The sequence below is a fragment of the Chiloscyllium plagiosum genome, unplaced genomic scaffold (genome assembly GCF_037043375.1).
Source record: "Chiloscyllium plagiosum isolate Xiang-an unplaced genomic scaffold, Cpla_swu_hap1 HiC_scaffold_52, whole genome shotgun sequence".
NCBI lineage: Eukaryota > Metazoa > Chordata > Chondrichthyes > Orectolobiformes > Hemiscylliidae > Chiloscyllium > Chiloscyllium plagiosum.
In genome coordinates, this window is record NW_028270190.1 from 32,054,571 (window position 1) to 32,079,971 (window position 25,401).

Below are 25,401 nucleotides of genomic sequence, written 5' to 3' on the forward strand. Positions count from 1 at the left end.
TGTCTGTTCCCTTTCCTCCCCCTAACTGTAACCCATCTATCCTTGTCCTGAGCCTTAGGAGTGACCAACTCCCGGTAACTCCTCTCAATTACCCCCTCAGCCTCCCGAATGGTCCGTTGTTCATCCAGCTCCAGCTCCAATTCCCTAAAGCGGTTTTTAAGGAGCTGGAGGTGGGTGCACTTCCCGCAGACGTAGCCAGCGGAGACGTGCACCATGTCTCCCACCTGCCCCATTGTGCAGTAGGACAAACAACTGCCCTAGCATCCATACCCGACTTGTCTGAACACCACTCAGTACTAAAGTAGAAAGCTAGTTCAAGTTGCTATAAAATTAATAACAAACTTATATTCAATAGAGGAAGTTTAGAATGAACCTTATCTAATTAACTAGATTAGAGGAGGAGGGCGGGTGGGAGACACTACAGTTGTAGAGTCTCGGGATTAGCCGCCTTGCTGATATATATGGTCACTGCTTTCCTTCCCGGCTGCCACTCTGGTCCTCGTCAATAATCAGTGGGAAATTGAGCAACACATTTATAGGGACATTCCAGTTATCTATAATCATAAGTTTGCAATGACAGGGATTTTCAACTTTTCAAAGATAGGTTGGGACGAACATATTGCTCAGAGCTTGGATGAAAAGAAATCTATTATTTGTCTGCGTGATTTCTTTTTTCTGATTCACTCTCCAAAGGATGGCAAGGCGGCTCAGTGCTTATCACTGATATGTATGGTCACTGCTTTCTGTCCCGGCTGCTCCTCTGGTCCTCGTCACTTCCTCCGCTGTGTTCCCTTATTCTCATTTTCGTCACTTGCCCTGTCTTATTCTCCTTGCGAAGGTCAAGTTTTACACCTTTTTCCAGTAGGAACATTTATATATTGATAAAGGAAATTTCCTTGAATTTGATAAACTCTTTACTTTCCAAACCTTTAACACTATGATAAGTCCCGTGACTTATTATTGCAACCTTGTTATTCTGATATTTCTCTTCATAACTGTTCCTTAATTTCCCTATGAATATTGCGGGTCTATCAGTGTATTCCAATCAAAGTGATCTCTTTTTGTTTACACTTGAAGAAATCATCAATTCAACTTCATTTAAAAAGCAATTCCCCACTTCGATTTAGAAAAAAGAAATATTCAGATGATGTCACCACAACTGACCAGGCCAGCATTTATTGCCCATCCTTAATTACACATAGGTAATTAAGAGTCAACCACACTGCTGTAGGTCTGGACCTTGTAAGCCTCCACTTGTAGGCCAGAACCGATAATGATGGCATTACATGATATTAATGAAACAGTTTTTTTTATGATCATTGACAACGATTTCCTCAAACGCATTATACATGCAACTCTAGATTTTATTGAATTCAGATGGTAACCATGTGCTATGTTAGGATTTGAACACGGGTCCCCAGAATATTTCCTGGGCCTCCAAATTACCAGTTTAATGAAATAATGATTAGGCCATCGTCTCCGCTGTCAGCAATGATAGAAATCCTCTTCTACAAATTTAATCTGAAAATGTAACAATTCATGTATAGGCCTCTCATGAAGGACCCTTAACAGAATTCTGTTTTTAAAAAAAGCCCGGTTTTGTTCATGTACCTTTTTTTCCTTTCAGGTTTATTTGTATTGCAATATAGACTCCCACCCCAATAATCAGTGGGAAATTGAGAAACACATTTATAGGGACTTCCCAGATATCTATAATCATAAGTTTGAAATGACAGGGATTTTTAACTTTTCAAAGATAGATTGGGACGAACATGTTGCTAAGAGCTTGGATGAAAAGAAATCTGTTAAGTGTGTACGTGATTTTTTTTTCTGATTCACTGTCCAAAGAATGGCATGGCAGCTCAGTGCTTCGCACTGCTACCTCACAATGTCAGTGACCTGCGTTCGATTCCACTCTCAGGATACTGCGGAGTTTGCACGTTCTCACAGTTTCTGTGTGGGCTCCTTCTGGGTGCTCCAGTTTCCTCCCACAATCCAAACATATTGAGATTAGATTACAGTGTGGAAACAGGCCCTTCGGCCCAACAAGTCCACTCCGCCCCACCGAAGCACAACCCACCCAGACCTCTTCCCCTACATTTACCCCACACTACGGCCAACTTAGCATGATCAATTCGCCTGACCTGCACATTTTTGGACTGTGGGAGGAAACCGGAGCACCCGGAGGAACTCCACGCAGACGCGGGGAGAATGTGCAAACTGCATACAGAGTCGCCTGAGGCGAGAATTGAACCCGGTCACCGTGCCACCCATAACTTATTTTGGTAAATTAGCCATGCTAAATGGCCGACGTTCTTCAGGGATTTGTAGGATAGGTGCGTTAGTCAGGGTCAAAAATAAGATAGGGGATTTGGTCGGGGTAGATTTATTGTGCCGCAGTGCTGCAGTGCCGATTTATTGATCCCTTCTATTCTGGAGGGATCCTCATTTTATGCGGATGCACCGACTGGACAAGGAGTAAAGTTTGACTTTCTGTTTGTAAATAAGGCAGAGCAATTGACCTCGATGTCAGTGAAGGAGCACTTTGGGACCAGAGATCATAATTCTCTTAGTTTAAAATAGTCATGGGAAAGAATAGACCAGATCTAAAAGCTAACACTCTAAATTTGGACCAGGGCAAATTTTGTAGGTACAAGGCATGAACTATCAACATTGATTAGGGTGGATATTCACAGATAAAGGGACGGCTGCAAAGTTAGAACATAGGAACATAAGAATAGGATCAGGAGTGAACCATGAGGCATCCCAAGCCTGCTTCACCGTTCATAGCATAATTTCACGCGCTCAGCTATAGGTTCTAATTCCTACACTGGGAAAAAATGTGTCTCAAGAAAGTAACCTCAACCGCTTCACTGGGCAGAAAATTCCACAGATTCACAGCCCTTTGAGTGATGAAATTTCTCCTCAATCAGTACAAAATCTGATTGATTTTGACGCTATGCTCTCTCGATCACCTGCGAGTGCGAACAGCCTCCCTGTTTCTATGGCTTTTTTTGGAAGATCGCCTTGGCTTCTTCTAAATTCCAATGAGTACAGTCCCAGACGACTCATAACTCAAATCTCTCAATTGCAGAATCAACGAAGTGAGCCACCTCTGCATCCTCACCAGTGACAGTATATCCTTTCTCAATAAGGTGACAAACTGAACAGGGTACTCCAGGTGTGGGCTCACCAACACCCTACACAGCTGAAGCATAACCTCTGTGTTTTTAAACTGCATCTCTATAGCAATAAAGGTCAACATTCCATTTGCTGGCTGTCCTCCCTGTTGCACTTGCAAACAAAAGTCTTGTGTTTCATACACAAGGACACACAAGAGTCCCTGAACAGCAGAATGGTGAATTTTTCACCATTTCAGTAATTGTCCATTTTGCTGTTATTCCTACAAAAATAGATGACCCCACATTTACCAACATTGCACGGCACCTTGCCTGTTCACTTAACATATCTATATCCCTCTGCAGACTTCCAGCGTTCTCTGCACACGTCGCACTATTATTCATTTCAGTGCCGTCACACACTCCAGACACAACACTCAGTCACTAAATGCAAATCATTTCTTTAAGTTGTAAACAATTGTAAACCCAACACTGATCCCTGAGGCACACCACTAACCACTGATCGCCATCCAAAAAAAAACATTTATTCCCATTCTTTGATTTCTGTTAGTGAACCAATCCAGTATGCTCATCCATTGCCCGTCCCACCATGTACCTTTCACTTATGCAGCAACGTCACGTTTTCAATGATGTGGATGAGGCAGACTGGGATAAACAAAGTTAAAAATCACCCAACTCCAGCTTAGAGTCCAACCGGTTTATTTGGAACCATTAGCTTTCAGCGTGCTGTTCTTTCATCAGGTGTGTGTGGACTATAAGATCACAAGACACAGAATTTGAAGTAGACAATGACAATGTCACAATGTGATATATTCAACAAACCTGGATTTTTAAATATTTAATCTTTTAGAATGGGCTGCATGTTTCGTGTCATTAATATGCAAATCACAGACCTTCCTTTAAGTCAGCTTCTCGAGGCAACATAAGGTTTTATAAATAAATAGAACATCTCAGCTCAGACAATGCATGAAAGGTGTCAGTTCATAGTCTGTCTGTGTCGTCATCGGTGTAAAAATGGTTCAACATCCAAAGTGGAATTTAAAAAAAAAATGACTTCCTGTACACTGTCTATTTTTTCCGCAAAGTAGAATGTGGATGCAAACATGATTCTGCAAATACAAATTCACCCCGTAGACATGTGTGTGCGTGTGTGTGTGTGTGTGCTCGCGCATGAGAGAGCAGGTGAGTGTGTGACCATGACTGTGAGAGCACGTGAGAGAATGTGCTTGAGTGTGTGAAAAGTGTGCGATTGTGATGGAGTATAAGCCTGTGAGAGGGGGTGTGTATGGGTATGAGTGTGTGGGGTACATGTATGTGTGTCTTTTAGAGAGAGAGAGTCTGCGTGAGTGTGTGAATATGTAAGATTGTGTGTGCATCTGTGCTTGTGTGTGTGTTTGTGTGAGTGCGCAAGAGAGAGTATGTATAGTGGACTGGGGTCATCTGTAGAGTCCCCACGTATACACACCGTGTACGCAGCAGGATCTCATGTGACTCGGACAACATCGTCTGCCTCAAATTAGATCTTGGGTTCATGTCACACGCCAGCTAAGCCCACTAAACGCACACAAGCACACATACACACAATCTTTTATATAAGCACGCAGACCCTCCATCTCATACGAACACACATACACACCCTCACACTCAAGCACACACATGCACATCCGCTCACAGGATCATACTCCATCAAAACCCCACACATACTTTACGAAACTTTCACACATGCAAGCACACGCTCTGTCACGTGCTCTCACATCTACATGTTCTCTTTCTCTCTCTCAAACTCAAATGCACGCACACTTATGCACAAGTTTATGGGGCGAATTTGTATTTGCAGAATTATATTTGCAGATATTTTCTATTTTGTGGAAAAATATACAATCTGCAGGCAGTCAATGCAGGCGGTCAATCCATGTAATACTTTGTAAATTCCACTTTGGTAATCGAACTAGTCTGATTCAAGATTGGGATGCAGACTAGACCTCACACATTTAATGCATTGTCTGAGCTAAGATGCCATATTTTATTATAAAGCCTTAAGCGATCACGAGAAGTTGACTTAAAAGAAGGTCTGGGATTTAAATATTAATGTACCAAAACATGCAACCCGTTCGAAAAGACGAAAGACTCAAAAATAAGTGTCAATATATCACAGTCTGACACTTTAATCTCCAGTTATTAATTCTGTGTCTTAGATATTATGACAATAGACAATAGGTGCAGGCATAGGCCATTCTGCCCTTCGAGCCTGTACCAGCATTCGATATGATCATGGCTGATAATCCTTAATCAGTATCCTGTTCCTGCCTTATCTCCATAACCCTTGATTCCACAATCCTTGAGAGCTCTATCCAACTCTTTCTTAAATTGATCCGGAGACTGAGCCTCCACTACGCTCTGGGGCAGAGCATTCCACATAGCCACCACGCTCTGTGTGAAGAAGTTTCTCCTCATCTCTGTCCCAGATGGTCTACCCCGTATTTTAAGCTGTGTCCTCTGGTTCGGCACTCACCCATCAGCGGAAACATGTTTCCTGCCTCCAGAGTGTCCAATCCTTTAATAATCTTATATGTCTCAATCAGATCCCCTCTCAGTCCTCTAAATTCAAGGATATACAAGCCAGTCGCTCCAGTCTTTCAGCGTAAGGTAGTCCCGGCATTCCGGGAATTCACCTCGTGAACCTACGCTGCACTCCCTCAATAGCCAGAATGTCTTTCCTCAAATTTGGAGATCAGAACTGCACACAATACTCCAAGGTGTGGTCTCACCAGGGCCCTGTACAGCTGCGAAGAACATCTTTGCTTCTATACTCAATGCCTCTTGTTATGAAGGCCAGTGTGCTATTAGCCTTCTTCACTACCTGCTGTACCTGCATGCTCACCTTCATTGACTGGTGTACAAGAACACCCAGATCTCTTTGTAATGCCTCTTTACCTAAATTGATTCCATTTAGGTAGTAATCTGCCTTCCTGCTCTTGCCACCAAAGTGGATAACCATACATTTATCCGCATTAATCTGCATCTGCCATGCATCTGACCACTCAACTAACTTGTCCAGGTCACCCTGTAATCTCCTAACATCCTCATCACATTTCACCCTGCCACCCAGCTCTGTATCATCAGCGAATTTGCTAATGTTATTACTAATTCCATCTTGTATATCATTAAAATATATTGTAAAAAGCTGCGGTCCCAGCACTGATCCCTGCGGCATCCCACTGGTCACTTCATGCCATTCCGAAATGGAGCCGTTTATCACTACTCTTTTTTTCCTGTCAGCCAACCAACTTTCAATCCGAGTTAGTACTTTGCCCCCAATACCATGTGCCCTAATTTTGCTCACTCTCGCATGTCATACGTTTTCAGCGTTGATCATCCAGGCAAGTTGGAGATTATTTCATCACGTTCCTGACTTGTGCCTTTTCGATGTTGGGTACTTTCGATATTTAATCTGTCTATCCCTTTAGGAATGTTGTAACTTTATGACGATATTGTTTATTCTTCTAATCTTCAGAGAAAACATGCCCAGTCTCCTCAGTCGCTAATTCATAGGACAGTCACACCAACCCAGAAATCAGTTTAGTGAACATCCCTATACTCCTTCTTAGTTAAATAGGCAAGAGGACCAGATGTGCGCACAATACTCCAGGTGAGATGTCACCTCTATATAGAAAGCTCAACAGCTAACGTAAGATTTGCCTTCTGAATTGTTTTCTGCACCAACATGCTGACGTTCAGTACCTTGTGAACAGGAATATCTTGGTACTTCTCAACCTCAATATTTTCAAACGTTTCCCAATTAAGAAATGGTCTGCACCGTCAGGTTTCCACCGAAAGGGGAAAACCTTGTATTTATTCACATTCTCTTCCATCTCCCATGCTCTTCTCTGTTCAATCGGCCTATTTAAGTCCACGTGAAGCTCTTGGCACCTTCCTCAATATTTGCAATCCCACTAAGTTTTATGTCATCTGCAAACTTGGAAATAATACAATCGGTCCCCAGAGCAGGGGTGTAAGCACTGATCCTTCTGGTCACAGCTTGACAACCTGAGAATGACTCTTTCAATATGATCTTAAGAAATAACAGCACGGTTTGAAGTACTGATTGGCTTCTTGTTCGTATTTGCTATGGGATTGCGATGACCATGTGTCGATTTACAATGACATACCCGGAATATGGGGTGGGTGGTTATTATGAAGGATCCAATGGAATGTATCACCAACATTCAAATCTTCATGCTGAGTACCGAGTGAAATCAGCTGATTATTGAAACATTTCTTGGTCCTTGTCCACTTTCAAGTGTTTCCTGTTAACAGATTCAATTGCTGCACGCAGGTGGATTGAAGCTGTAAATAAGATCTCACCAATTTATTTAATAGTAATTGCTAAATCATGAAATGGTATTGAGGAATTGTTGTAATGATAATATAGCTAATATTGAGAACTGTTTTCTCTTTGTTTCAGCTGAAGGTGTTCAACAGAAACACAAGTAGATACTCCAGGTACAAACTGAAAAGCTGAGTGGACACTATCCTAAGAAAGAAGAAGATGAGTTTCCAGCTAGTTGATCGATATGCTGAGTTGATATCGATCAAGTAGCTAGTTGATCGATATGCTGAGTTAATGCTCATCACCAATGTATGATATTAGACATTTCGAAAAGATGAACTTCTGGTAAGAGGCTTAGTCCGTGAAGAGTGGAGAGAGAAACATTCCTGGAGAGAAATAGAAAAAATACAAACTGATCAGTTGTTCCAGCGCAATGTTTTCATCCCAGAGAATTTCCACATCTGGGAGTACGGTAGTAGTGATTATTGGATCCAGGAACTGGAGAAAAACCAATGGTAGGAATGACTGTATGTGATTGGGCCACTGGGAAAATATACCCAAATTTTAATTTGTTTTCCATTTAAATTTCAGGATTTGAATGCTAGTCACTGTGGAATAAACCTGAGGAGCCTGATGCTGGAACGGTATTGTTACTTTGGGAATGTTATTGGAGAGGTCTGGAAGAACCCAGAGGAATTGCTCTTTATATTGGATGGTTTGGAAGAAATCAAAGACAGTATTGATATTTCTGATGTTCTGAAAAATAGACCCTCAGTTCATGTGCACTGATCTTGAATGCTGGTGTGACAGTGTCCGACCCTGTGTGTACAGTTTAATCCAGCACAAGCTGCTCCAGGGATCTTCAGTGCTCGTGGTCAGCTGTCCCATTTATTGGAAATAGCTGAGTTCAGTGCCTGGCCTGAAATCCTGGGATTTGTTTATGATGAACGGAATGAATATTTTAACAGAATTATAGAAGATCAGACGATGGCAGCAGCTGTTTTCAAATACGTGAAGGAGAACAAGATCCAATATACCATGGGCTACAACCCTTCGTACTACTGGATCCTCGGTCTGTTATTGAGGCACTTTTTCACAGAACAAGACGGGAAACTACAACAATTTCCGAAGACCATCACCCAACTATATCCTGACGATAGTTACAACATTGTGGAAAACCATGTCTGAGAGTTTGGAGATCCCTGTGCTGTATCACTGAAGCTTGGTGAGATGGCTTTCACAGGATTCCGAAGAGGAAGGTTGTATTCAGGAATGAACTTCCTGTCTGGGTTCCTATTGAAACTTTTGGAGAGAGATTAGACTGTGCACTGTGTGGTTTATACATTCCCACACATCGCCAGCCAAGAGTTTGTCGCTGCACTCGCACAATGCCAGACCTCAGATCCCAGGGACATTGGGAAGCTCCGCAGTGAAGCCCTTGGGAAGGAAAAGGAGCTTGATGGATTGAGGCTGTCTCCTGGTGGACTGTGCTGTAAAATAAGAAGGGCTTATGCCTGAAACGTCGATTCTCCTGTTCCCTGGATGCTGCCTGACCTGCTGCGCTTTTCCAGCAACACATTTTCAGCTCTGATCTCCAGCATCTGCAGACCTCACTTTCTCCTCCTGGTGGACTGTGAAATGCCAGTGAATTCTATGACACAATTAAACACCGCGATGTACAAGGCAATGCTGATGGATTCCAAAATCTGGCCCCCGAATGCCAAGTATTGAGGTAATGCTGTGTTGGTTCTTAAATCCTTTCTGAATCTTCTCTACTTAAGTAATATCCTTCCTGTAGCAGGGTCGCCAGAACTGCCAGATAGGAAGGTGATGTTGTCTTATTTTAACAGAGATTGGAATTAAAGAAGAAACAGAAATAGAGCAAATTTTACAATCGTGATCATTAATATCTTGGAGAGTATTTCTGATAATGGATTTATAGTGAACTGGGGGGGGGGGGGGATTGAGAGATTTTACAGGTGATAGTACATTTGTATAGATCTTCTGAGCTGAGATGAACGCTTGGATCTTTTGGAAGATCTGAAGCGTGGACTTTGGTGTGAATTATCCATGAATTTTGAACTTGTTAATGTGCAATTTCCCTTCTACACGTGACTCTCTGTAACTCTGGGCGAGAGCAGAAGGGTTCTGCCAGTTCTGACACATTGACTTGATTAGTTCTCCAGTAAAAAGATAGTATGAAGCCTTGTGTTAACTCCTATGAGATGGTAAAACTGCATTCACAGTCATGACATGAACACTCTATCGCTCCCAAATCTTGGAATCATGGAGTCATGCTACATGGAAATAACAGACCCTTCTTTCCAACTGATCCTCGCTGACCAGGTTTCCCAAACTATCTCCAGTAATGGGTCTTTAGTCAAATATCATTGTTACTTGCCATTTATTAATTGCAGTAGAACCTTCCAATTTGTCCTATTGGATTGTATTTTTACATCAAAGAAGCTCACATTTGACTTTTTCATGTTTCTTGTAATATTCGAGACACACATTTTCCATAAATTTTGGTTTGACTAAATGCGTTTCTCGCTACTTTTGTTTAGTTTCCAGAGCAATGACCCGGGAAATTCATGAATCAAATTACATCTGTAGCTCCGAGGAAACCAAACTCCGCAATACAGGGAATGGAGTAAGAAGCAGAATGTGAGATGTTTATAATTACTAGATGTCTGACACTGTACACTTATTAAAAAGTGTGCAAGTTTAAGCGTATCAGTAATGACATGAATACCAAACAGTGGAAGTGAAATTGAACAAGAGTGGAGAGGTAAAAGAGATGGCATCATATTTGCTAGGTCTTGCAGGCCCACCCAGTAATCAAACTCTGAACTGATTGAAATTAAAATCCGGCTGAACAATGTACGGAAGAACCGGGCAATCTCCTGCATTCTGTATCTGTACCAGTGAAAGGACTGTCTATGACTAAGGAATACAAACCGTAAAATAGACACACTGCAGGAAGTACCAGGCTTTGTGGCATTGTATTTGGCATTGTCTGACAAGGTACTGTATCGGTAACAATTAAAAACCACTGCATGTTATTAATATCAATAACATTTAATTCACAGTATTCAGTGAGATTGAAAAATACTGTACATTACAATTGGTAAAACTAGTATAGTATTGGTACTGTTAAATATGATTCACTTTTGTTAGAATTAGATTAGATTAGATTATATTACAGTGTGGAAACAGGCCCTTCGGCCCAACAAGTCCACACCGACCCGCCGAAGCGAAACCCACCCATACCCCTACATCTACCCCTTACCAAACACTACGGGCAATTTAGTATGGCCAATTCACCTGACCTGCACATCTTTGTGACTGTGGGAGGAAACCGGAGCACCCGGAGAAACCCACGCAGACACGGGGAAAACGTGCAAACTCCACACAGTCAGTCGCCTGAGGCGGGAATTGAACCCAGGTCTCTGGCGCTGTGAGGCAGCAGTGCTAACCACTGTGCCACCGGGCCGCCCATAAATCGTACAAATACGGTCCTATCAGTAACATGGTTCTTTATACTGTAAATACTGTACATAGCTTAAGATGAGATTTTCCAGGATGCTGCAGAGTATGGGTGGTTTGAGTTATAAAGAAAGACTGGATAGGCTGGGATTTTTTACACTGGATCACAGGAGGTTGAGAAGTGACCTGATAGAAGTTTATAAAATAATGCGTTAATTTGTAGGGCTGTTTTTCCGAGGATGGGGGATCTCGAAACTCGGGTGCATATTTTTAAGGTAAGAAGAGAGATTTTATCAAGACGTAAGAGCAATGTTTTCCCACAGAGTGTGGTTCCCATGTGGAATTAATTTCCTGAAGAAGTGGTGGATTACAATTGCAATGTTTAAAAGGCACTTGGATGGGTAGATGAATAGGAAAGGCTTGGAGGGATATGGGCCAGGAGCATGAAGGTGGGCTCGTTTAGTTTGGGATTGTGTTTGGCATGGACTTGTAGGACTGAAGTGTCCGTTTCCATGCTGGCTGACTCAATAATTCTGCCCCACAGCTCTCTATGGCATGGAATTCCAAAGACAACCCTCAGACAGGAAAATTCTCCTCATCTCTGTCTAAGAAAAAAGAGCGCTAATATAAGTCTATGTCCTCTGGTTCTCGACTTTCCCGTGAGGAGAAACCTCCTCTCAGTATTTACTCTGTCAGGCCTGTTAAGAATCCTGTATGTTTCAATGAGATCACCTCTCATTTATCTAAACTGCAGCAAGTAGTGTCCCAGCCTGTTAAACATTTGTTCCTAAGGCAATCTCCCCATACCACAGATCATCCAAGTGAATCTTCTCTGAACTGCATTCAATGAAATGAAACATTTCCCTAAATAAAGAAAGTAAATCTGCTCACAGCACTCCTGATGTGGTCTCACCAGCATCTTGTGCGGCTGTAGTAAGACTTCCTGACTCTTGTACTCCAATCAAATTGAAATTAAATCAAACATTCCATTAGCATTATCTACTGCACCCTGTCTGCTAGCTTTGTGTTTCCTGCACAGGTTCCCCTCAGTTTTTGTGTTGCAGCTTTCTGCACTTTTTCCCTATTTAAATAATACTGATATATTGTTTCCTTCCAGAATTAATACTTTTATTTGTATCAGAGCGCTCATATCAATTTTAACGTCTGCTTCACTTTAATTTCAATTTTCCATTCCCCCCCTCTCTCCATCTCTAAACTAAAGCCCGACATATGCTTGCCCCTCATATTCTGGTGCGCATGATCTTGTTTCCGCTCTCACTACAAATCAGTCACTGATATTTCTGAAGCTGAACAATAATAAACTGCGAGGATCAGCAGTGGAACCATGGACCCCAAACTGATAAAGACAGGCATGGTGGTGGCGGAAGTGGGGGTCGGGGGGGAGGGAAAGAAGTCCTGGACGTTCAATCATAACAACGAGGTGGCTACAACTGTAGATTAATATTTGAGCCATATCGTTTGCATCATTGAACCTGTTACTAATATAACTATTGAGAGATTACTGTAAAAATGATGCCATGCAGAACTTGTGCCTGCTTTCCTCACAAACACCTGCATTGTTTTATTTGTCCCCTGTCTCGCTTTTCAGAAAATAATCCATTGTCGTCTTGGATGCCTGATTTGAATCTACCTCAATACACTGTCAGGCAGAACATTCCAGATCTAACCATTTAATACAGGAAATAACTATCTCATGTTGCCATTGCTTCTCTTACCAATTACCTGAAATAAATGCTTTCTGGTTCCCAATTCTTTCACCAATGTGAACATTTTTACCCAATGTACTCTGAGTTAATGGATGCACGAAGTTCTGAAAATATTTTATGCTATCGACTTAATTTTAGAACTGGTTAGCTTCACTATGCACAGAATAAGCAAGAAAATTGAAATATTCCTCTGAATTCAATCATGTGAGATTTAAGAAAGGTCTTGATGTAACCTTCCTTACATTGACTTGGCCGTCAATGTTCACATTTCTAAGTTCTTTACTGTTGGTAATGTAGAAACTTTCTGCACTTAATCAAATAATAGCTCATCTTGATTTTAACATTTTGAGGATAGAGAACTAAAGCACTTTCTGTAAGTGGGACTGAGGGCTAAATATCAATCTCAGTACATGTTTCTAAATGCTTGTGCACTTGATTGACATCTGCAAGCATCGACACACTTTCCCCATTCCTGAAGAAGGGCTTATGCCCGAAACGTCGATTCTCCTGCTCCTTGGATGCTGCCTGACCAGCTGCCATTTTCCAGCAACACATTATCAGCTCTGATCTACAGCATCTGCAGTCCTCACTTTCACCTACAAGCATCCCCAGTCCCTCTATCACCAATGATCGCAAGCAGCAGTGTGTATTATCTACAAGATGCACCGCAGAAATTCATCAAAGATCCTTCGTCAGTACCTTCTCAATCCATAACCACTTCCATCTAGAAGGACAAGTGCTGCAGTTACATAGGAGCACCACTCCTGCAAGTTCCCCTCCAAACCATTCACCATCCTGAGTTGGAAATATCACTGTCAGTGAGTCAGAATACTGGAATTTCCTCCCTAAGGCATTGTGGGTCAACCCACAATGGACAGTTGGACAGCAGCGGTTCAAGATGCTGATCCCATCTTTTGAACTTGGCAAGGAGGAATGAGCAATAAATGCTGGCCCAGCCAGCGAAGCCCGATTCCCATGAATGAATAAAATGAGAAAAACCTCAATTGAGAATTGCGATTTATTGCTCTCGATGTCAGGGAAGGCACTGCTTGATTTCTGATGGGATGCTCCCAGGCTTCTCATTGTCATTTATGTCATTCAGGACCTAGGAACATTCCACCTGCTTCCTGTCTTCAGTTTACTGGAACAGAATATCCCATATTTTACAGTAATGTCTATGTCAGAAATACTGCTGTTAATAAACTTTGGTTCTTGTTCTTTTTGTCTCCCCCAGGCTCCTTACAGCTGCCTTCTCAGTGTTTTGTGCTGAGAATATTGCCCTCACTGTCAGAACAAACCAGTCACTGATGGAGTTGTCCATCTCATTAAACATCTTAACCAACAATTCTGTCCCCTCATTGCTCCACCGTGTACAAACTGCAGCATCTGCAATGGATGAAGTGAGTGTTTATGAGTTGCTTTAGTATTAGATATACAACATCGATGAGTTTCAATACGTTTCTATATTTATTATTGCACCAGTCTTCCCGTTATTTACATAGTATTTACATCTCTTTAGTTTATGTTTAATCTTCAGTGTGTTTCAGATTGTGGGGAAATTAGTTCACTCCAAATGGTGAAAGAAGAGAGTCTTGAACTCACTCCGATCCAGACTGAGGGGGACTGTGTCAATCTTGGAAGTTATAAGCATCACTGCGGTCATCACGTGAACAGTTTTAGTTGATTCTGCACTCCACCCGCACATCTTTCAACCGGCTGTGCTCAACGTTGAAATTCTATTGACCATTTCCAAGTCTCCACTCGAGCAAAGTGAGGGCCATCGCTCATTGTGAGGTCAGAGGGTCACGACACACAAGGGGCCTGTCTCTCAGTGTGGTTTCTACAGAATATCTCTGCCTCAATGCTTCCTGCTGGGGACATGCACAGGCACCAAGGAGCCAGAGTGGGTCTCTGTCTGGGCTGCAATGGAACAGTGACAATTACACTCAATATTCGTGGGCCTGTGGGGTACATTCCTCCAGGAAGCTGGAGGTTCAGATACCTGTACCCAGTAAGCCTGCTGAGAGACGAATCTGTGCAGGAGTGAAAGGGGATTGTGCCTTTCAGCTGAGAGGGACTCCTCTGTCAACAACATCCACTCTCTCTGGATTCACTCAGAGTGACAGCCCTGTTTTGGATATTCCTGGTCTTCTGTTTTCCAGGAATCAGACTCCACAATCGAGTAGCTCCATGGAGGGAGAAAGAAAGGATAAGCTTGTGAATACACGATCCTCTCCTCCCTGCCTGACAGGTACATACTTATCAAGGACACTCAATAGTTGCTCCTTGAACAAGCTCCACATATCAATTACGCCCTTGCCTTGAAGCCTACTTTTCCAAGCCACACATCCTAAGTCATGCCTTACCGCATCATAATTTCCCTGCCCCCAGCTATAACTCTTGCCCTGCAGTGCACACTTATCCCTCTCCATCACTAGAGTACAAGTCACCGAATTGTGGTCACTGTCCCCAAAGTGCTCACCTCCCGCTAATTCTAACACCTGGCCTGGTTCGTTCCCCAGAACCATTTCCAGTCTGGCCTCACCTCTTGTTGGCCTATCTACATATTGTGTCAGGAAACCGTCCTGCACACATTGGACAAACACCGACCCATCTAACAAACTAGAGCTAGAGCTTTCCCAATCAATATTAGGAAAGTTAAAGTCCCCCAATAACAACCACCCTGTTACTTTCACTTTTTTCCTGAATCATCCTCGCAATCCTTTCTTCTACGTTTCTAGGACTATTAGGAGGCCTGTAAAAAAACTCCAAACAGGGTGACCTCACCTTTCCTATTCCTAACCTCAGCCCAAACTACCTCAGATGGCGAGGCTTCATCCATCGTCCTTTCCACCGTTGTAATACTATCTTTGACAAGCAATGCCACACCTCCCCCTCTTTTACCCCACCTCTGACCCTACTAAAACATTTAAACCCTGTAACCTGCAACAGCCAATCCTGTCCCTGTTCTACCCATGTCTCCGTAATAGCCACAACATCGAAGTCACAGGTACCAACCTACGTTGCAAGTTCACCTACCTTATTTCGTATACTTCTTGCATTGAAGTATACGCACTTCAAGCCACTTTCCTGTTTACAGGCACCCTCCTTTGAGATTGATGCCATGTTCCTAACCTCCCTACACTCCAGGTCCTGCACCGTAAAGCTACAGTCTAGGTTCCCATGCCACTGCAGAGTTAGTTTAACCGCCCCCCCCACCTCAAAGAGCACTAGCAAACCTCCCGCCAAGGATACTGATACCCCTCAGGTTCATGTGTAGACCAACCTGTTTATAGAGGTCCCACCTTCCCCAGAAACAACCCCAGTTATCCAAATACCGGAATCCCTCCCTCTTGCACTATCCCTGTAGCCACGCATTTAACTGTTCTTCACTATCCTATTGACCTTCAATCCACTTTCAAGTAGCTGATGCCTTGCTTTTTCTTCCTCGACAATAGATTCAAGCATTTTCCCACTAAAGAAGTTAAGCGAACTGGTCTACGCTTCCCCATCATTTGTCTACTTCCCATTGGAAAAGTAGGCTTCAAGGCAAGGGCGTAATTGATATGTGGAGCCTGTTCAAGGAGCAACTATTGAGTGTTTTTGATAAGTATGTACCTGTCAGGCAGGGAGGAAAGGGTTGTGTGAGGGAGCCGTGGTTTAATAAGGAATTGGAATCCCTTGTAAAAAGGAAGAGGGCGGCCTATGTAAAGATGAGGCGTGAAGGTTCAATTGGGGCGATTGAGAGTTATAAGGTATCCAGGAAAGACCTGAAGAGAGAGCTAAGAGCAGCTGCGTAGTTGGTAGGATTAGGGAAAACCCTAAGGCTTACTATAGGTATGTCACGAATAAAAGAATGACGAGGGTAGGAATAGGTCCAGTCAAGGATAGTAGTGGGAAGTTGAGTGTGGAGGCTGAGGAGATTGGGGAGACACTGAAGGAATACTTTTCGTCAGTATTCACTCAGGAACAGGACATTGTTGCCGATGTGAATCTTGAGTCACAATTAAGTAGAATGAATGGCTTTGACGTATGTAGGGAAGAGGTGTTGGAAATTCTGGAAAGGGTGAAAATAGATAAGTCCCCTGGGCCTGATGGCATTTATTCTAGGATTCTCTGGGAATCAAGGGAGGAGATCGCAGAGCCATTGGCCTTGATTTTTATGTCCTCGTTGTCTACAGGAGTAGTGCCAGAAGACTGGAGGATAGCAAATGTGGTTCCCTTGTTCAAGAAGGGGAGTAGGGATAACCCTAGTAACTATAGGCCAGCAAGTCTCACTTCTGTTTTGGGCAAAGTCTTAGAGAGAATTGTAAGGGATAGGATTTATGAACATCTGGATAGGAATAATGTGATCAAGGATAGTCAGCATGGTTTTGTGAAGGGCAGGTCGTGCCTCACAAACCTTGTTGAATTCTTTGAGAAGGTGACTAAGGAGGTGGACGAGAGGAAAGCGGTAGATGTGGTGTATATGGATTTTAGTAAGGCGTTTGATAAGGTTCCCCATGGTCGGCTACTTCAGAAAGTACGGAGGAATGGCGTTGAGGGTGAGTTGGAGGTTTGGATTAGGAATTGGCTGGCTGGAAGAAGACAGAGGGTAGTAGTTGATGGTAAAGGTTCATCTTGGAGTGCCGTTAATAGCGGTGTTCCGCAAGGATCTGTTTTGGGACCATTGCTGTTGTCATTTTTATAAATGACCTGGAGGAGGGGCTCGAAGGTTGAGTGAGCAAGTTTGCGGATGATACGAAAGTCGGAGGAGTTGTTGACAGTGAGGAAGGATGTGGCAGATTACAGCGGGATATAGATAAGCTGCAGAACTGGGCAGAACGGTGGCAAATGGAGTTCAATGTAGCTAAGTGTGAGGTAATTCACTTGGTAAGAGTAACAAAAAGATGGGGTACTGGGCTAATGGTCGGATACTTGGTAGTGTGGATGAGCAGAGGGATCTCGGTGTCCATGTACACAGATCTTTGAAAGTTGCCACCCAGGTAAATAGTGCGGTGAAGAAGGCAGATGGCGTACTGGCTTTTATTGGTAGAGGAATTGAGTTCCGGAGTCCTGAGGCCATGTTGCAGTTGTATGAGACTCTGGTGCGGCCGCTTCTGGAGTATTGTGTGCAGTTTTGGTCGCCATACTATAGGAAGGATGTGGAGGCACTGGAACGGGTGCAGAGGAGGTTTACCAGGATGTTGCCTGGTATGGTAGGAAGATCGTATGAGGAAAGGCTGATGCAGTTGGGGTTGTTTTCATTGGAGAAAAGAAGGTGACTTGATAGAGGTGTACAAGATGATTAGGGGTTTATATAGGGTTGACCGTGAGAACATTTTTTCACTTATGGAGTCAGCTATTACGAGGGGGCATAGCTTTAAATTAAGGGATGGTAGGTATAGGACAGATGTTCGGGGTAGGTTCTTTACTCAGCGAGTCGTGAGTTCATGGAATGCCCTGCCAGTAGCAGTGGTGGACTCTCCCTCTTTATGGGCATTTAAGCGGGCATTGGATAGGCATATGGAGGATAGTGGGCTAGTTTAGGTTAGGTGGGCTTGGATCAGCGCAACATCGAGGGCCAAAGGACCAGTACAGCGCTGTATTCTTCTATGCTCTATGTTCTATGTGTATCCAATTTGGCAGCTTGCCTGGGATTCCATGAGATCCAACCTTCCAGAACAGCCTGCCATGTGGAACCTTGTCAAAGGCCTTTAGGCTCTATTTCTCTCTCCCAGTTATTATTTGTCCTTCCACTTCAAAACTACTTCATCCCTTTGAATTCCATTTAATTCCCAATTTCCTCGAGGATCTCTTGCTGTGGCATGACTCATTTACTCAACGTAAATGCTGGATCTGAAACAGGTACATCCCCAGTCAGTGACCAATGTTGTTGTACCAACAAACACTGACAAAAACGTTCCACAAACTCCATCCTGACGACGTCTGCCGCCCTGCCCTTCTCAACTTTGCTGGTCACTTCATCAAAGAGCTCTTACAAATTTGTGAGGCATGATCTCCCATCCACAAAGCCATGCTGACTGTTCCAAATCAAACCCTGTTCCAAATCAAACCCTATCTTTTCAAATGCATGTACATCTTATCCCTCACAATCCTATCAAGTAATTTACCCACCATAGACGTTAGGCTTATTCGTCTATAGTTCTGAGGATCTTTGTCCCCTGTAATTAGTAATTTTCTTTTTATTTTCCACCCAGAAATTAGAGAAAACATTGATGTAATATCTGTGCCATTCCCCTGTTCTCCCATATCCCCAGGTTTGGGAGGGAGGCTTTTCATTGCGGTCGGTCTCTGGGTCTATAAACCCCACCCCTCCCCCCAGGCTACCGACAGGAGCGCGTCCCCAATCCAGCCGCTCCACGTCAACGCGGCTCGGGGGGAATCCCGCGCACGCACATTCGAACTCCCCGCCGTTCGCCACCAACCGCCGCAAAATGCGTGTGCGCCCGTCAGAACTACAATTCCCATTAGGCCCCGCGGCCCGATCCTCCACGACACTAAGCTCACCCGCCCTTAGTGCGCAGGCGCAGTCTACCAGAGCAGCATGGGTAATGTAGTCCACCCAGAGTGTGCTGCGGGAACTGACTTGCTGAGGGAAGTTGAATGGAGAGAGAAACAGTTAATGTCTGGAGTCTGATCTAACTCTTATTCAGAACTGGAAGGAACTGCTGGAAAATGCTGGGTTTGTGGTGTAGACCTGAGGGGAACAGATGGTGAGAGTGCCCAGAGCTAAAGAATATGCCTTTTTGTTGTATATTTGAGGCTGTTCCTTCCCATGTTTGTCCCTGATCATTTGCAGCCAGACATTTCACTGTTTCCCTGTTTATCTCAGGCAATGCTCCCTCTCAGCTTCAACTCATGGCAATCTGCTTCTGGTCCCCAGTTATTGTTTGTCCTTTATGGGGATCACTTTAAAACTTCGTCATCCCTCTGAATTCCATCTTATTCCCAAATTCCTGGAGGATCTCTTCCTGTGACATGACTCATTTCCTCAGCTTCATGATGCAATGCTGGATCTGAAACAGGTACATCCCCAGTCAGTGAACAAGGGTGTTGTACCAACAAACACTGACAACAACATTCTACAACCTCCACTTCGGGATCATTCTTGCCAATGTGACTGACCCAGACTACATGAAGATTGAAGTCCCCCACAATCGCTTCCTTGTCTTTTAACAAATCCAATAAGTTTGTGTTTAATGCAGTGCTATTAGGCAGGCGCTAAACTGTTCTTCCCTTTGCAATTCCTGGCGCATCGCACTTCCAAATTGCTTTTCTACTGGCTTTATTTCATAACCTGAAGATAAATAATTTCTCAGTCTTGCTTTTGTTATTCCTAACTAAAATATTCCTCCTCGCTGTATTCCCATTCTACCTATCTGTTTGCAAAATGAATACTCCAGAATATTTATGTCCCACCTTTTGTTCACGTTAATCAAGTCTCCCTGGTGATCAGATCAGTCATTCACTCATGTCCAGCTGTCTTATTGCAGATACTTTGCACATTCAAGTAGAGAAAGTATAATTTCTACTCTTATCAAAAGTTTAACTTGTAATTCCCGTTCCTTTCTGCTTAGCTTCAGCCACATGATCATGTTATTCCCATATTTCAATCTTTCTCTTTGTTTTCGGAAATATCCACTGACCTGACACCCTGCTCCTGTGTCACCTCTATCAGTTTACATCGCTATCCATAATCGTATTCATATGATTGTCCAGGACACTGATCCCAGCACTGTTGTCGTGGAATCCATCACAATGGGATATCTCGCTTTTCCTGAATACTGATGCCAGACACCCCCCACCCCCAACATGAATGAAAACCACTTCTGACAGTGTTGTTGATTCCCAAATCTTCCTTCAAGCTTTTGGGGTCACTCAGTAACTCTGCATGTGGTATCCATCACTGTGTGGGTGGAGCTGCTGCGTGCTGGAGATGAGAGTCAAGATTAGGGTGGTGGGGGAAAAGTACAGGAGGTCAGGCAGCATTCGAGGAGCAGAAAAATCGACATTTCGGGCATTTGCTCCTGCTCCTCGGATGCTGCCTGACCTGCTGTGCTTTTTCAGCACCACTCTATTCGTAGCTGCTGCCTCAGTCTGCCAATTTCTGTTGCAGCTGCTCTGAGATCCTGGGCCCACATAATTTTCCACTCTTGAGAGAAGAGCAGAAAGATGATGTAGCACAGGCCAGAAATCGAGATTGGGATTCTCCAGATCTCCATGAGACTCAGTACCATTTTATCTGTGTAATCCTCACAACGTCAGGTTAATGTCTGCATCTGTCTATTTCTGCGTCTCCTGTAGCTGCAAGGAATTCCTGACTTAGCAGAATTTCCAACTCTTGTCTCACCCAACACCACATTAAAGACAATCAACCTGCCAGAAAGATGAAGGAGAGTAAGATCTGCAGCCTTCAATAAATTCTACAGGTAACTTCACTTGTGTCGGATAAAGTGGAGATGAATTAGAGGGCTCAAAGCTGTAGGCCCACAAATGTGACACTGCTAGAGGACACTGTCAACAGAGGCCTGCTTTCACCACTGCTTTACTAAAATGCACTAAGACAGCACATGCCACAATTGATGACTGGGATGTTCACAGGCTGTTTTAATGAAGCTACGTTCAACAGGTGAAAGCAGGCCTCTTAGGAGAGGCTGGTAATAAAGTTTGCTATATTTTTCTTCTATTCTGTTCGCTGTCTTCAACCTGGTATTTATGTCATGTCTTATAATCCTGTGTGTTTCATCTTTGAAACTTCTATAACAGCCCCAATCTCTGCCACCTCCTCCAATCCCGACTACTCTCCCTATCTCTGTCCCTTGCACCAGTCTCGAAAACGTGCCCTATCTCAGCAATCTCATCTTCCAATCAATGCAATAGTAACTATCTTCCCCATCTCCTCCAGTCTCTGCAACCTCCGACAACCCTCCTCATTTGAGCACCCTCCTCCAGTCTCTGCAACACTCCTTCCTCCCATCCTACAGCAACTCACTACTTCCGTAATCTCCTACCATTAATACAAAATTCCCGATCTGCTGAACGTTCTCAAAACACAACATCCTTCCCTCCATGTGTAACTTGCTCCAGTCTCGACTACATTCACTATTCATATGACCTCATGAAACGACTTTGACCCTCCCCATGCCTCTCACCTCATTCAGTCTCTCCAATGTTCTCTATCTTTCACCTCCTCCCGTTGCTATAGTGTTCCCTATCTCTAGTTCCTCCAGTCATGACTAGCCTTCCTCACGCTGTAATCTCCTGCAGCCTCTAAAACTATCCATGTTCCTGTAACATTCTCTTAATTGCTGTAATCACCTCCAGTCCCCACAGCTGTCTTTTTGTCACCTCCTTCAGTCCTCCATTGTCTACAGCCCTCCATGTCATGAACGTCATCCAGTCTTGACAACCATCCCTATCTCTGTAATCGCCTGCAACCTTCCTATTGTTGTAACCTTCTTCCATCCTTCCAATAAACACTAATTTATAAACCACTTTCTAAGCTACATACTATGTCTGCTTCCTCCTCCTGTTCCTGCAACCTTTGTGAACTCTGTAACCTTATCCAGTCTGTACCGTTGTATCTAATTTGTCAACCTGCACTGACCCCATTCATGGATCTATAGACTTGGACGCCACAACCCCTTCGTACTCCACAGGAATTGAGCATTCATTGTGTATGTCCTTAATTTCCATTTGCCAGTGCCCTGCCCAATTTACCAGCTGACCAGTATCAGACTGGGACTAGCCTCCTCACTATCAACAGCATCACCGATTTTTGTGTCTTCTGCAAACTTGCGAATTCCACCTTCTGCATTCACACAGAGTCAGAGAGTAATACAGCGTGGAAACAGGCCCTCAGTCTAAAATAGGCCATGCTGACTATAACGCGCTCAAAGCTGATTCTAAGTGTCCGCAATTCTTCCATATCACTCTCAACTCTTCCCATTCCATGCACCTATAAAAATATATTTTCCAAAAATATTGCTGTGGTACCCGCCTCAACCATTGCCTCTGGCAGCCCAGTCCATATACGCATCGCGCTCTGTGTGACAAAGTTACACCTCAGGTTCGTCGAAATCTTTTCCCCTCCCACCTTAAACCAATACCCTCTAGTTTTCAGTTCCCCATCCCTTGGAAAACAACTATATGCATTCATCCTATCTGTACGCCTCACGGTTGTATACACCTCAGTAAGGTCACCCCTCATTCTCTGAATTTGCAAGAGATAAAGTCCAATACTGACCAATCTCTCCCTATACCTCCAGCCTACCTGTCCTGGCAGCATCCTCAAACATTTTTTGCATTCTTACCAGTCTTCCAAGTCATTCATATAAACAGCAAGCAGCAAGCATCCCAGCTCTGAACAATGTGGCACAATGCTGGTCAGAGGCTGCGTTACTAAGACAACGCTGCACCAACATCCTTTGTCTCATATTTGTGAGCCAAGTTTGAATCCAGTTTGCCAACTTGTTTTGGATCCCTTGGCCCTTAATGTTTTGTACCAGCTTTCCATGTGTGACCTTGTCAAATGCCTGACTTAAGTTCATGTCAACCACATCAACTGCACTACCCTAATCAATATGTTGTGACATGTTTTCAAAAACTGAATTAAATTAATCTTCCTCCAGTCCTGTCATCCCTCTTTTTCACTTTGCCTCGTACCAACTACACTCCCTGCCTCAGTAAATTGTATAATTCCTAATATACTTCTCGTCGATATGAACCTCTGTTCTTGCAATGCTGCATATAAGTCCTGAGAAACCATCCTGAGAAACCTTTATGACTCGAACATTTGTCATTCATTACATTATTCCCCATTCACTGCTAACTGCACGAGCCTCTAAAACTGTCCCTGTCTCTCTAAACCGCATCTAGCTTGTACAAACCTCCCTTTGGCTGCAACCTTCCCCTCAGTCCCTACAAAGCTGTCTATCTGAATAATGGTGTCATGCCTCGACAACCCTCTTGATCACTGTAAACTTCCCATCACGACAGCACTGATTATCTCTTGTAACCTCTTCCCAACTCTACAAACTTTGCTGTGTCTGTAACCTCTTCTAGTCCATACACACATCCTACCCCTGGAAGCTTTTTCAGTCTCTCAAATATTCTGTTTCAGAATAACTTTATCGAGTCAATACAATCATTCCTATCTCTGTAAACACCTCTGTCAGCAAGCCTGAAAGAGGCGTTTACTGTTCCTCTGGGAGAGGAACAGTAATAGAGGGAGAGAGAAATGAAAGAAAGAGAAAGACTCAGAGAAAGATAGAAAGAGAGAGAGCATCAATGAGTGAGTGACAGAGAAAGTGTGACAGAGAAAGACAGAGTGAGAAAGAATGGCAAAAGCAGAGACCTGGAGAGAGACAGTGGGAGAGGGAGGGAAAGTGGGAGAAGGAGGGACATTGAAAGAGAAAGGTGGGGGGTTGAGAAAGTGAAAGAGATACAGATAGTGAGATATAGATAGAAAGATGTAGTCAGAGACAATGAGAGTGAAAGAGAGAAAGAAAGTGAGATACATAGAGATTGATAGAGAGACAGTGAAACAGACAGAGAGAAAGAGAGAGACACTGAGGGGGACAGAGTCAGAGCAGGTTAATAAAAAGCAGAAGGAGTGAGAGAGAGAGACTGGCAGAGTCAGTTAGAGAGAGACAGAGAAAGACGGTATGAGAGAGACACTATTAGAGAGACAGAGATCTAGGAGAGAAAGACAGTGAGAGACAACAAGATAGAGAAAGAGACACAGTGTGAGCGAGAGAGCATGAAAGTGAGAGAGAAAAATCAGAGACAACAAGGCAGACAGAGAGACAGACAGACAGATTGATGATGACAGAGACAGGCAGGCAGTGAGTGATATAAAGAGTGAAAGAACAAGAGAGAGTGATAGCGAGATAGTGAGAGTGGTAGAGCAACAGAGAAAGAGAGACAAGGGGTGAGGGAGGTTGTATCAAATGGAGACAGGCAGAGAGAGAGAGAGACAGAAAAGTTTCACCAACCTGAACCACCTCTTCTCTGAATTAATTACCGACTCTGCCCTTGAGTCCTCAATCGATGTCACTGTCCCTGTTGGCCCAATCCTTCGTTTGATTTGGGCAAACATTTATATATTGCAAAACAATGACCTTGGCTAGGCGAACCACAAACATCCAGCCAGCTCTTGTGTCAACAGGTTCGAACGCCAAGTGCAAAAGATAATTTAGATTGCAGTTGTATATTCCTTTCCTTCTGACCCATTTGATGTCTAAATCCTGGTAACTGTTTCCAGACCGCGCTAAAGCAATACATTTGTTCATTGTTTAAACATTCAATGGAAATAGGATGCCTCTGTATAAGTACTTGTCAGAAGGCAAGTACTTCATCTGAAGAAATACTTTTATGTTGATCTCTCCACTATATCATAACCTTCCCTCATAAGATCAGCGATACTGTGCACTTTACTCAAAGGCACAACCCAGCTGACATCTGGCAAGCGGACAACTGACAGTGAAGCATTGCCTCCCCCCGCTCCTGATAATGCGACAGTCTGTATATGCTGTAGTCTCGTTAGCCTCCATTTAAATCGCAAATTTTCAAGATTTCATTATTTGTAACAAATTTGAATTCCAATAATGAGCAAAAGCCTGAAAGAGATGCAGTCGTGGAATACAGGGGAAGGTAAAGAGTGTTGTCAATAAAAGGAAGAGGTGTACAAAGCTGATGGTGGGTTGTGGGGAGC